The following is a 15542-nucleotide window of genomic DNA, read 5'->3' as shown; positions in this document are numbered from 1 at the left end:
GTCAGTCCTAACATTTTCTTCTAAAAAAAAAGAAATAAAAGATAGAAATAAAATGGAAAAAAATATGAGCATAAGAGGGTTTAAAAAAAAAGTCATAACCTAGTTTAACATAGAGTAGTTGAGTAGTCACAAAGTCAGTAAATACACAAGTATATATTAAAATATGTAGCACTTTTTGACTAGCAGTAGAGTTTTTAATTCACAAGCTTCATCAGATGTAGTGAAATGGTTCACTCAAACAGATATCAAAATATTGTGATTATATAAATTTAAACAAATATTAAAAATAAAATAAATCTGATAGGATCACTGCTAATCACTGATAATATAGAAGTAGGTCAGGTATCAAGCATCTTACTATATATACACAATAGGGTAAGGTACAGCAACACTGTAATTTAAAATACCAGTTGGGCAATAAAATTTTAATATAATAAAAATCTAAATCCAATAGTATGACACTTTTGAACTCAATGGTATCAAGTAATCTTCTCAAGAAATTGTTCTTTTTGAAGTACTACCTGTATGTAGGTTTATTGCAATTCAAGTTGGTCTAACTTGACTTTAAAGTTCAAAAACATTTAAAGTGTCTTACAACAAAACCACAAAGCCTGACAAAAGACCACAAAAGAAGGAGTACACATAATAAGGTCAGGCCTACATTTAACTTTTACTTTTCAAGTTTGTTACATTTAATTATGTGGTTTCATGATAAAACATAGACAGCCCTTTATAATATATTGTGGACCTACCAGTGTTTGTCCTTTGCAATATATCTCACCCTTGGTTCATTATTCCTTCCGAATTATTTTTACCTACAGGCTAGAATTTCCAATCAAAACTGGGATCTGGATTAATAAATGACAGTCTCCAATAAAGTGATCACATGAATGGGTTTTGATTTCATCAGATACTGAATACCATGAGTTGCTTTTTCTGTTTTACTGTATGATTAACCTCTAAAGTTATATGTGGCAAAGACAAGTCAAACAGACAAAAAATTGTAACAGCAGACTAAAAGGAACTCTCATGAAGCCCAAGGGGCTTGTTAAAAAATAAAGAAAGGCCTAAGAAAAACATGCAATAAAGCACAAATTTAAAATTAGATATAAATTTAATGAAAAAATGATCCAACATTTCAACAAATTCATCAAATCACATTAACAATTTGAGGTTGAACTACTGGTCAATTATCTGGTCAAACAACATCAGGTAACAACAGACTTGCAGTAATGAGATTGATGGTAATGAAGGACACAACTTTTCACCACACAAATTAATGATATTTTCTGGACCTAATAAAGGTTATAGTGACATACATACACTGCAGCTTTAATCTCCGAACTGTAATGTGAGAGATTATATAGGGTGCTATATTAAAAACCTATATATTATTATTATTACTATCGTACAACCGCTGGCGACAACTCCAACTTAGCTCCCTGTGAGCGCCTGCTAATTGTAGCAGGCAGTCTCAACGCATCCTCAATAAAAACGATCCGTTGCGTGCGCATCGTGGTGTTACGTTCTCCGTAGAATCCCGTCGGCCATAGTATATGAGTCTGTATCATCAGTGTTCAAAATGGCAATCGTTTGGACTGGTTATGATCTTAATCAGAGATTAACTGATAATCTAACTGATCGCAAATCATGGCTTAACTATCAGGAAGACAATCCCAAATGCTTTGTGTGACCAAAAGCCCTTCATCCTTGTTTGAAGTATACTACTATACAGTGGCACACAGCTCTTTACTATTAATATTATAATACATTAGAATAGAATGCAACTTACTCTATAAATTCCAACAACTGTAACTCCTGGGTTTACTGACACTTTAGTCATGCCTTGCTTAATATATCACCCCACCAGGATGTCAATACAGTCACCCACAACCACAAAGAGAAACTACAGTACTTCACAAAAAATACCAGAAATAAACATTCATCGAGGATTTGGGATCCGTTGGTATAAAGAGTGACAAGGGTTGAACTAGTTAGTTATAAAATATTTACAGACAAAACAGAATGATGTAGGCAGTTTCATTTCTATCATTTTTTGACTAACCAAAAAGCAATACCCTGAATATAATAGATAGCCAACGGTTTTTCTAGTAATTCCTTGAAAATTTTTCAAATAAATAATTTTCTGTTGGCTAAGTTCAGGCTCTATATTAAAGTATATGGCCTATATCCTTTCATTCTAATAAAATATTTGAAGATCATACTGGTAAAATATGTATGGAGTTTATTTTGATACATGACTTTTTTAAATCTTTAATATTTTCATTTTCATTTTATTTTTTATGTGCAGGACCAGTGTTAAAAACAGGTATTAACATCTGCCTGAAAATGTACCTTGTGTAAAAATGTTTTAAATAAAAAAATATATAAAAAATAACAAAAAAATTATACTATTTAATTCATACAGTGCAAAAGGTACACCTGTAGCCTAACCTTGCAAGCTGAAAAATCTGGTCAATGAATGTTGAATGTTATTATATGCATGAATGTGACTATCTATTACACCAGCAGTATGTGATTTACTGTCAATTTACTACAGTTCCATTCATGATTGACTTGTCAATCATAACCAGGTCTGAATTTGATCCTGTTTTAACTGAACAGTCTGATAGACTTGGCATAATCAGTAACATGATAGACTATTAAACAAATACCAGTCCAATCCTTCACTGGTAGAATTTGGCAGCACCCAGGGGAAATCCCTAATTTGACATGAGTGGGTTACCAAGGTTACTAAGAATGAAACTAACAAAGGTGATGTAGTGCAGGTCGTTAAAATAATTGTTATTTCCTTTGTTACTAAAAAGTAAATGCAATAAATACCAAACAATTCTAATAAATATGAAATAGACTAAGAAAAGGATAAGGTTTTATTACTTACTTTAAGACTATAACTTAAAGAAAACCAGGAAGAATATTTTAAACATCATAATTTCAAAGTTCGAAACAAAATGATGCAACAGTCAATTTAGTTTGCAACTGAATGGTTGAGTGAAAGCATACAGTATTTATGAGTCTTTCATTACACAAGCTTTAAGTGCATTCTATATTGCAATTTACAAGAAGTACATATAAGCCTACTGTAATTTGTAAGCAAAATTTCATTGCAAAATAAAAATGTGTATGAAATAAATACCATTATTGGCAATAACTCAAATTGACAAAACAGACATTTCAATGCTTGAACCAGATATTCAACAAAATGATAGAGACTTGTACCTGTATCATATCACTTTTAGACATTACATTTATTGTGATACAACTTTTGTGCATACTGCTACCAAAAGACACACACTTTTGTGCCCAAAGTGCACTTCAAAAATGCACTGTGTGCATACTACTAAGTCTTAGTGACAAAGCTGGTTTTTTTTTCAAGTGCTGCCTGTCTCTATACTTTAGAACCCTCAGATTATAGACTACAGTATACCTATTTACTTTTACTTTTACCAAGACTAGGCCTGGAAAAGAAAGTCTACAATCACAGAATTCGTAATATTATTATAAAGACACTCAGCGGAAGGTTCAGAACTTTTTTATCGGGGTTGTGAGAGCAGCAAGCAATCAAGAACCTACTATATGGTCTGAAAAGGCACAACCTATGTTCCAAGAGGTTTACTGTATGGTACATGTATCATTACCAATTGTTGGGCCCATACAGCTGGGCTATTCCTCATGAAAACTTCACAGTTTTAGCCTTTTTTTTTAAATATGTTATTGAGCATGAAACAGAAACAAATATTTTAATCTCTTACAGTACTCATACTTTGTTTTGTTACTTATTTTTTGGCTACTGCTGAGGGGGAAATCATCCCCTTTTGTATAAGAAATAACAGGGTAAATACCTGGATTTACAACATTGATTGCAGCGCCAAGACGAACAGCCCCGAGGACGGCCATCTTGGATAATTTTCATTTTCATCCCTTTTACCACACATGATACCAGTATCAAAAATGTTAAACGAAGGTACATTACATTGTCAAATGGCTGACACTTGATATACTATCAAGCTATAATGAAATTTGTATAAAATTTGTCATATTAACTTGTCAAAATAATGGTAACTTTCTGCAACAGTTGGATAATTGTGTTAAAGCCCATTATCTCTTTCTCTGCATGAAATGCCAGGCTGTTCACTTACAGATTTGAACTTAAAAACACTATTTTTTTTTCCTTCTAAACTTACAGTAAAGTGTAACCTCATCATCCTTTCCACAAACCTGCATTTATTAACAAATTTGAATACAGTGTATTGTACTTTCTCCTGTTGGTTCCTTTTTTGAAAATCATCTTGCATTCAGTGAAAAGCACTTAGAAATATTAAAAACAATAAAAAAATTAAGTCAATCTTTCATGATACAAGTCCAATGTAAGTGATGACTGCAATCAATGTTTTTGTCACAATAAAAAAAAAACTAATCAATTTTGTTGATTTGGAAAAATAAAATGAATTTTCATAAAAAATAATTACAATAACTAATCTAATTATGATAAGATATGAATTTTAAAGTATTAATACCAGTGAGGCTAGACTTTTTTTATACCTTGCTTAGCGAACCCGCCGACTTCAAATATTGATGATTTCTAATAAAAATAAAATTTTATTTTTTGCCAATTAGCGTACCCGTCGCTATGAAAAGTGGAAATTTCAGGGAAAAAAAAATTTTCTTTATTTTTATTATGCCCTCCGCTGCCTTGAAATCCCCAAAGATAAGATATGATATTTCTTCCTAATTATATAAATTTGAAGCATTTAACCATCCTATTTTACATTCATCAATAAAATTGTATTTTTATTTTCTTCTCCGTCCAAATGATTTTGGCAAAACTGTTTGCTAAATAAGAAAACAAAATTTTATTTTTATTTTTATTCTGCCCTCCTCTGATACTTTTAAAAATAAGTATGCGAAAAAAGGAATAAAAAGTCTCATCTGAGTACAGTTGAGTTGTAACTGTGTGTGTGTGTAGTGTTAACTGTGATAGACTGCGAAAGTTAATGTAAAGTCTACTTAGATTTTCAAGGGCTATCACAGTTAGCGTTGTAATGTTTATATTGAACTTTGCTAGGACCACCAGACAAAAACCTTCACAAACCCTATTGATCACATGCTAGGGCCTTTCTTTGGCTGTGTTGTTTAAAGGCTATTTTGCTTTCATTATATCCTTCCAGCCTGACACAACACGTGGTGCAATGTAAACTTATCTAAAATCAATACCCTCCCCCTAATGTAGCTTCGCAGTCGATCAGTAGAAAGTCACTTTCTACTGTTGACTTCATAGTGAATTCTATGAAAATACAATTGTACTTTTTACCAGTGATATTCATATTATCATGCATTTTGAGTTTTACAGTCAAGTGTTAAGCTGTCATTCTTCTCAACATATTTGCCATGAATAATACAAAATACAGTATGCAATAAAACAGAGGAAGATGGGGACAGTATTACTACTATAAAGTTCTCTTTATTGCCATTTGTTTTTTTTACAATACTGAGTGAATTAATAAATTAAATTGCACTGTAGGCCTACTTAAGGCTTTGTTTAAGACACCTTCACTCATCTACGTCAAGAAAGTTATAATTAATTTGTTTACTGTAGTGACGCTATGCAGTGGATCGTAAAGTCTCATTCCAAGCAAAACATCTAGCATTACAACTTGACAAGGGTATACTTTAATTGTAATACTGTAGCCTCCAGTGTTCTCCCAATTGAAAAATTTTTACTGGTAAATTTGTCCATATAGAGCCAGCTAAAGCGCACACAACTTCAGATATTGCCAATTTTAAGTGGATTTAAATGGCTTCAAAAAACAATAATACGTAATCATAGCTCAGGCCTGGAAAGGAATGATGTTTGTTTATTGAAAGAAGGGCAGCCTAGTCAACCTAGGCCTAATAATGTGCTTTTTTATTCTACCAACACAATTTTTACTGGTTGGTCAGTTATTTTTACTGGTAAAATTGACAGCTAAAACGGCTTCGGGAGAACACTGGCCTCCATTCTACTTACAAAGTAAACATTCCCAGTGTAAAGCCCTATCCACACTACAAACTTTTATTTGATAAAAAAAATGTGACATGCTTAAATATGGTCAGGATGACATCATAATCATGACCATACATAGGCACACCATGACTATATTTAGGCATACAAGTTATTTTGTCAAAAAAAATTTGATGATAGTGTAGAAAGGGCTTAAAGATCACCTTTGCCAAAAACTTATTTATTTGGCTTTAATAATATAATTTAATAAACATTGATTGACAAAAAAAAAACTTGTAAATTCTAAATTACATCCTATAATTATGACAAAATATACAAACAGAAATATATATAATTTTATTTTTTATTATTACTTCCATTTGTTTAACTAACAAACAAGTGCTGAACCTATACAAATTCCAGTAACTAACAACTTAAATACAAACATATAACGGACATAAAAAGATCCAAGCATTTTCCTTAGCCCGCCTAACTCTCAATATGAGGGTGATTCAAGGAGCCAAGTGACCAGATAAAACCTGACGCTAGCCAGGTTTCAAGGGTCTTCAGCACAAGAAGCAGGAACAATTATACTTCTCAGTCAGTCAACCACCCAGCTTACATCCTACAGTAAAACCTTGAATTGAAGACCAGTGGGCTTAATCTCGAGATGTAGCCCATCTCGAATTGAAGTCTCCCCACCCCTCTTTTGCAAAATTAGCCTCGAAAAGAAGCCCATGGGCTTCTTTTTAAGATAGCATATAGGCTTCTTTTCGAGATATTACTCTACATGAATTTCAAAAAACAACATAAATTAAAAACAAGCTTGGTTTATACAGTAGTTTAGGTGATTTAATGCCAGTTAAATACACTCCATGATACAAATTGATGTTACAGTGGCCTTATTTATTGTTTTATAGTACTTACAAATTCACTAAATTAACAGAATTCATTTTGAAAAGAAGCCAAAAAAGAAGCCCATGGCTTCAATTCGAGGTTTTATGGTATTGAAAAACTAGAGTGGAACAGAAGCATTCAAAGTTATGTTTGCTGAATGATAACATAAGTTCTCTCCACATTGCTATACAGGATGGAACAATAGACCTTAGGCTTAAACTTGCACAAGTCATCATCAAGCTGTTTATTTGTTTAAAAATTTATAATAGACCGACTTTAAAAAGCTACAGTTATACAGTATTGGACAAAATTAATGCAAATTTTAAATCATTAAACCTATTATGTTTCTGTTCAGAATACATTGGGGTTTTCGTTGACAATGCAATGACGTCATTGAAACTGTTCACATCGATAAAAGCTCAGAAAATGTTTATTCAGAATTGAACGCAAAGTATAAAGTTAAGTCTTATTTATGAGGTTTAAGGGGTGGAGCATATCATACCAGATCCTCTACATGTTATTGTCAATTTATTCAGTAGGAGGATTACTAGTTGAGCTCTAAAGACAATACTAAGTAGTTATTGTTTATCCACATATCCTATAGGATTAATGGTTTACCTAAATCCGTGTTTATGCACTAAGTACTCAAGTACTATCTACATCAAGCTTTGTGAAATATTGCTGGTATATGGTACACAATTGAACCAGTAAAATTTCACCCAGACATAGTGTCTGAAAATGTTCTTAATTTGTTCTTATTTTACACGCTTTTCAAAGATAGAAAACTATTTTTGCTCAGCAACTCAGTATTATTTTGTTGCAGAAAACAGTACAATGCAAATGTACATTTCGCTTGTGTCCTTGAGCAAGGCACCTTATCTATGTTGCATCTCTCCACGAAGGAGTATAAATGGGTAGCTTGTGGGGTTGCCTGCTACTGCGCCAATATGGCAGCAACACTTAAGCATGTGGACACAATGACCAGGGGGAAAACTTAGAGTGCTTCGATGAGTAAGGCGCTATATAAATGATTAGATTAGGTTAAATAGTTATTCATACTTTTCAAGCCAATGAAAAATAATTTGATCTTTTATTAAATGCAATTATTTGTGTCATATGTATTTTTGATGTGAAAACTATATTTTGTTAAGCTAATGCTTACCTTTTGGCTAGCTACTATAGCCTCCATTCCTCACTATTCACAAATGTGTTGATGATGATAACACCAGTGCCCTGAAAAATCGAAAGTTAAAAAAGAAACATTATCATACCTATCAATAAAGGTCCATGATCAAATTCATAAGATCATTTGTCAAACACATGGAAGGGAATCATCACTGAATTTATCAATACATAGTTGGATTGATTTTTGCCTCCATAAACATCTTTCACAATAGTAATAATGTGAATTTAAGTATTAATTGCCCGGTCTCATTGCCAGGTCATAGGCCTACTACTATTTTCTCGCTAAAAAGAATGTGCAATGAAACGCATTTCATCCCCATTATTTTTCTTTACTATGCTATTATAATAAATAACTGTATTATACATTTTACACTACCAATCCCAAAATACCACTTTTAGAAATCCTATATGAATTTATACTGATAGATAGACAATAAGAAATGTATAAATTTATTTAAAATGCTGTTTTTTCTCAAGCACATTTTGTGGAAAATTTGTTTTGATTGCAAAATAAAAAAGCTAATGTTTTCAGTATACAAAGATTCATGGCAGCATTTTACAGTAGCACTGCTATACATCCTATGCAGTACTTGCAATGTAAAAGAATACAGTTCACCTTTAATACCTCAAGGCCACTCATTTGCTCTAATTCCTTTATTATTCCTTTAATACAACTCTTCAAGGCAGCTGAAGAAACAAAGGACGAAATGGTTTCATTGCACATTCTAATTTTAGCGAGAAAATAGTACTACAGTAGGCCTGTGACCTGGCAATAAGACTCATCAATGTTCTTTTAATTAACAAACACTGCAAGTCTGCCACAAAGATCAGCGCGAGTACTTTGCAATATGCCAAGAATGGTACAGTACTCCCCAGTTTAGTTTTATCTTGTTTCGTAGAATATGTTGTTGACACAATCTTCATGAAAGAAATAAACTGTAAACCAAGATTTTTTATAAATAGCAGATCTGTAAACCAGCCACCCACTAATGTTGATTTTGAATAACTTACAACACTGTATTACTAGGCTAGATAACAGGCTGACAGCGGGATACAACTCCTAAAAGTGGGACAATTACACTAACTGTAAAACCTCGAATCTAACGTAAAGCCTCAAATACTCTCTGCGCTTTTGATCATTTACTTGAAATTAGCGCATTATAAATGTTTTATTATTATTATTATTATTATTAAATAGAAGCCCTAGGCTTTTTTGGAAACTACAGTATGAATGGACTTTTCCAGATAGGCTTCTTTTTTTTTTCTTTTTTCAAAATGAATACTGTAAATTTTAGGAATTACTAATAAAACAATAACTAAGGCCAATATAATACCAGTCTGTATCATGAAGTGTATTAACCAGCATTAAATCACCTACTATTGTATAAACCAGAGTTCTTAATTTATTTCGTTCATTTTAAATTCCTGTACAGTGTACAATATGTACTGTATTATCTCGAAAGGAAGCCCATGGTTTTGAGATGGCTTTTTTTCGAAGATACTTTTGCAAACTAAAGAGGGGGCTTCAATTCGAGATGGTTTTTCTTCTCGAGGTTAAACCCACGGGGCTTCTATTCAAGGTTTTACGATATGCTAACATTCATTTTATCTCATATATCATCATCTCAAAAGTTTATGGTACTGTTAAAATGCATTTGTCTGTAAATTCCTATTAGTCTGCAATATGCTTTGAGTATGTATTATGATTATGCAATTATAGCATGGTTGGTAAGGCATATAACAATAATCATAGGTATACGTTCATACTCTTACTTTAACATCAATATGAATATTTTTCATCATAAATTAAGATACTTTACGTACTCGCCATTGTACCACAATCCATTCATTTCTTATTGTGGTATAATTTCTGATGAGAATGACACACCATCAGTCGTGGTTCACAATTCTCAGGTAAATTGTGTTTCATGAATACAATGCAAGTTGTAATTTAGAAGGAATCAGCCAAGATTAACAATTTAGGTGATGAAAAACAAAATATTATATAAAAAACAATTTTTAAAATATATGCTACCGGTACCACTTTTATAAATCAAATATAAGGAAAAAATATAGACAAAATAACATCTGAGATTATATTCTTGTTTATGTATCACAATAAGAGAAACATTGCAGTATGCAAATTATTTGTAATTAGGCTAAATCTTACAGAGCTTTATCCACACTATCAAATTTTCTTTGACAAAAACTATGGCCATATGTAGTCATGATGTGCCTATATATGGTCATGATGTGCCTATATATGGTCATGATGTGCCCATATATAGTCATGATGTACCTATATATGATCATGATGTGCCCATATATAATCATGTATGTACCTATATATGATCATGATGTACCTATATATGGTCATGATGTACCTATATATGGTCATGATGTACCTATATATGGTCATGATGTACCTATATGGTCATGATGTGCACATATATAGTCATGATGTACCTATATATGGTCATGATGTGCCTATATATGGTCATGATGTGCCCATATATAGTCATGATGTATCTATGGTCATGATGTGCCTATATATGGTCATGATGTACCTATGGTCATGATGTGCCCATATAGTCATGATGTACCTATATGGTCATGATGTGCACATATATAGTCATGATGTACCTATATATGGTCATGATGTGCCTATATATGGTCATGATGTGCCCATATATAGTCATGATGTACCTATATATGGTCATGATGTGCCTATATATGGTCATGATGTGCCTATATATGGTCATGATGTGCCCATATATAGTCATGATGTTCCTATATGGTCATGTGATGTCATCATGACCATATTTAGGCATGTGACGTGATTCCCGATTAAAATCAATTGCTGCTCTTTCTTAGATGGACTGTTGAATAAAATATATGTGCTGTAGTTTATTGCAATATTTTATATAGAAATGTTGTTGCTATGCAATTAAGATCCATGTTGAAAAAAGGGAGCGGAAGATTAATCTAGACAAACTGCCACCACTTTCGTGCAAATAAAAAAAAAACTGTTTACATAATGCTCAATTACGATAATGATGATGAATTACGCTCATCTCCTTTTTAACCAACAGTATTTTAAATGGATTAATAATATAGAGTGAAAAAAGATTTAATGCAGATGTTGCAAATGACAGAAAATGTCAGAAAACATGAACTAGTTTATATAATTGTGAATCTCATATTAAAAACCTGTACTCGAAGACTAGCAAGGCAGGAATCTTTAAGTTCTGCAGTACTGTATATAGCAAGAAAGGGCTCCATCTTTGTATTATTGAAATTTTTATCATCAAAAATATAAGTGCCTTTTAATAATAGTGGAAGAATAGAAATTTGTTGAACTTTTGACGTTGAACAACTGGGTTTTTCATTGCTGAGAGAAAAATTTAATGATGTTAGATCACAAACAATGAATTGATGAAAGGATAACTATCAAAATGTAAAAATAACATCTTAAAATTTCTGCTTAAATTTTAATTTCTTGTAAATATCTTGACTTTTTTAGCTCTATTATAAAATTCAATTCAATTCCTCATCATAATTTACTGAAAGCCTAGTCAGCAACTCATTGGTTAATGATCGTATCATACTGTACATCATACTGTGTGAAGTAATTAGGTTTATGTCGCAGGACTTATTAAGTACTGTGTTACTATTCTGGAATTCCATACATATTTGCCAAGAGTAGTCCAATAGCACTTTGTAGACTAGATGGATAAATGCAAACCTGGTGACTAATTACTATGTAGGTCTATTGTACCATTCTGTACACTCTCCACTGAAGGTCTTGATCTAAGCTTATACCTCCATGTTCTAAGTAGCCTTGTTCACATTTAAATCATTAACAAACACAATGTTAGTGTCAACATATCCCAACCATAATGTGCAATACAACCCACACATTTAATACTTAGCACTTTGCCATACAGTACATTAATCTTAATCAACCTAATAATTGATCAATTAAGTACTAATAGGCACTCTTAGTATGAAGTATACAGTAGTTATTACCTGCATATTGATATTATGCAACGACTACCATTTATTGCTACTTTTCTACATGCATATTTGCTGATTTCTAGATAATATACTATTGTTAAATTGTTAATGGCCATGCACATGTTTTCATGCCAATGCAGTATCATTGGTATACAGTAGTCATAAACTCTTTACCCAACCCATACTTATTTACTAGTTTCTCATTCCCTCGCACAACAATTTTCTCTCCTCACCATTTAAAAAAAATTTATTTTCTTTATTTTACTTAAATGTACGAAAATCTGGCTAACTCAAACAGTAAAATTCCTCTCTCGATCATTTGTAGTTGGGGATAATGGTATAAATCATGGCTAGTGCTTCTTTCATTTCCTTTTGGTAAAAGTGAGAAAGTACTGTAGTAGACCTGTTTCCCATCGGCCATCTTGGATTTGCCATCTCGGAGTACAAAAAAAGTGTCCTTATTCTCCTTATTTCAAAATATTAGGACAAGAAATTACTTTATTTTACCTTGGCCTTAACATACCCAATTAATTGCTTGATAACTAGTATCTTGCAGACTTCTAATCAATTCTATTCATTAAGCCTATTCTGACTTTGGTCACTCAAATAAAACTGTGCATTTTAAACTCATAATTTATTAATACATTAATAAGTAAACTTTCAGTAGACCACACCATGTGTTATGTTAATGTGTTTATTGCTAGAAATTGTAAGTACCAGATGCATAGGAGGAGGGCTCTAGGCACTCTCTAGTACTCCAGAAGGATTAGATCAACCAAAACAAAAAGAGGGTGTAGAGAAGAGGGAAAGAAACATTCAAATGAAATAATTCAGTTTCCATAACTGTTGAATTTATAAGTTTCTTACGGTGTGACTTACATCTTAATAAAAGATTAGCAACAGCTCTAGCAAATCTTTTATAGCAGATACTATAATCATGACTACTATACTATATAGGTTGTGAAACTTAAAAAATTTAACTTAATTTTTAAAGGCCTACATTATTTAAAACTACAATATTTATAATGTGTCTAAGATGGGCCTACTGTACAGTAGATAAGTTTAAACTTAAAGTGGTTTGTCCATTGCAACAGCCTTTTTATTACCTTCAAAAGGCTGCCTTGAAATCAGCTCCTATCCCAATGTCATGTTTAAGGATATAACATCTTTAAATATTAGTTCACATGCTACAAACTTAAGATCTAGGTACAGATTAGCGAGTATTTAGTGTTTCTCAACTGTACCACAATGAACATACCTTGTCCCTAAAGCAAATGAAAGAGATATCTGAAACACAACAAGTAAAGCACTACTACTACAATCACATCTTACACCTGTACACAATATAGAATATTGTTTAGTCTGAAAGTCTAGGTTCAGAGCTAAGTCATTCTTTATTGACTTGCCTTTTGGTAACCCATCAATCAAATCCATATCAACATGACAGATAATGAAATGATTATGCTTCAGACGCTCATCAAATATTGACATGCTTTACCTCCAGATTGACACAACACCGCCCATCACACGATTCGTTTTTCACTAGTTTTTTTTTTACCGCTGTTGTATTGTATCACAGATTAAGGGGCCTAGCGTGTACAGGTACCATGGACACGTTTTAATGACCATTCCACACATCAAGACTAGTACGTACCATGAAAAATTCACTGACAAAACAGTTTAGTATTGAAGGATGATGAATATGCCATTGAGAAACGATTTTATCATACTTTGCTTTAGAAATATTCTGGAACTAAATGGTATACTTGAACAGTGTAATTCAGCAGTGAAATTAAAGCCAAAGAACAGAAATATATTAGAAAAGTTTTAAAAGCACTGATTTGAATGCTTGTAGACTATACTCTCCTACTGCACTACCTTTCAATATAAAAGTAGGGGCTTGCCTAATTAATTCTAAAACCTTCCTGACATAAATCCATAGGAAATTAGCAGTTATAGTTATACAGTATTTGGAAGAAGAAATGATGGTTTACTACTGTATAGTTTATCAAAATTTTGTATATTAAATGGCATGTAGAGGTACAGTACTGTAAAAGTCCTTGGTTTTTTTAGCTGGGTCCCATCAACTTCTCTAAGCTAGGCTATTAAAAAAAACAAAATATAGTGTTTAATTTTATTTGTTTCCAATTTGCTTTAGTATAGTAGAGCACTTTTAATATTATCATCATTATATTATTTTACCATCTGTCTCTATTATAAAATAAAATGTTTGGCAACTCATCAGTAGGTCTACACTTCCATACCATGTCCATACTAACAAGAGATAAGTATCAAATACCTTCTTTCCTACATGTAAGGCCACTAAGTATATTCTTTACCGTACTAGTACTGTTTTCATTCAGTATACAGCCTCTGCTTCTTCAAGAAGCTTCATAGAAGATTCCATTGTCTTCTTCATGGCTACCACCAGTGCCACTTTGCTCATTCTTCTGTCGACAATGATATTTTCTCCCTTTACAACCTTCCTTACTAAAGTGATTGGAATTATAATTAGAATTTTCTCCTTTGCTCATAAAAGCAGTGGCTATCTATCTCACTGGCCATTTCCATCACTGGACATACATTTTATTTTCAGTGTAAAATTTAATGGAAATAAAGCCTAAAAACTCTTTTTCTTTTATTGAAATATATTCTATAAAATTACTCCCCCTCCCCACAGATGCTCCAATTAATACCACCTCAAATTAAAGACCACTTTTCTGTGGTTAAAAAAATGAACAATGTCATTTATCTTTATTAATATATTATTCAAATTTGAGAAAAAAGCTACTAAAGACTATGGAAACCCCAGTCCCAAAAGTGGTCTTTAATTGGAGGGAGACCTGTATGTTACAGTAGTTGTTCAGATACATTGAGAATTAACTAAAAATTGCATTAAAAAATGGTGACGTAATCAATTAAGTGAAACCCTTGTCTTATCATTTTTTAAATATTGATACTTAAGTTTTTGATTAGAAGAACCTCACCTTCTCCTCTCCCCTTCCCAGGCACCATCCATAAAAAAAAAAAACCCAAAACAAGAAAAGGCAACAACCCCAAGACATTGGACCTGAACTGGCACCTAAACCCTTCCGAAAAAGACATTTTTAATATTCTGTGATATTACTAATTTAATAGTTAAGTCATAATTACATTACGCTAGGCTTACCAGCAAGTTTTTCAATACTTCCAAAGGGCAGTAGTTACATGCATGTAGGCCTATATGCATTTAATGTATAAATTAAAGCCCCATTCCCGGCAAAATTTCAATTTTTAAGAAAAATCTAATTTTTGTATAATGTTATAAAGATTTATAAATATAATACGGAATTGCTAGTTTAACTGAATTTTGACATTCCTAAGAATGAAAAAAATGTAAAATAAGACTGAAATTTGATTTTTTGTGTTCCACACAAAAAATAAATGCGGATGAATTTTTCAT

The 15542-nt window shown here is 32.2% G+C and overlaps 1 protein-coding gene across 1 annotated transcript in view; it reads right to left on the bottom strand.

Moving 5' to 3' along the window:
• Positions 1-15542, bottom strand: part of LOC117110186 (ankyrin repeat and fibronectin type-III domain-containing protein 1-like) — a 93621-nt gene that overhangs the window by 77418 nt on the left and 661 nt on the right. The window contains exon 2 of the mRNA XM_033252806.1: positions 8061-8131. The gene's annotated coding sequence lies outside the window, so the exon portion shown is untranslated. The remainder of the gene's footprint in view (positions 1-8060; positions 8132-15542) is intronic.

The sequence above is a fragment of the Anneissia japonica genome, unplaced genomic scaffold (genome assembly GCF_011630105.1).
Source record: "Anneissia japonica isolate Jap-2015-1 unplaced genomic scaffold, ASM1163010v1 scaffold284697_len431725_cov185, whole genome shotgun sequence".
Taxonomy (NCBI): Eukaryota; Metazoa; Echinodermata; class Crinoidea; order Comatulida; family Comatulidae; genus Anneissia; species Anneissia japonica.
Note: the sequence above shows the minus strand (reverse complement) of the source record. Positions and strands in the feature narration are given on the sequence as shown.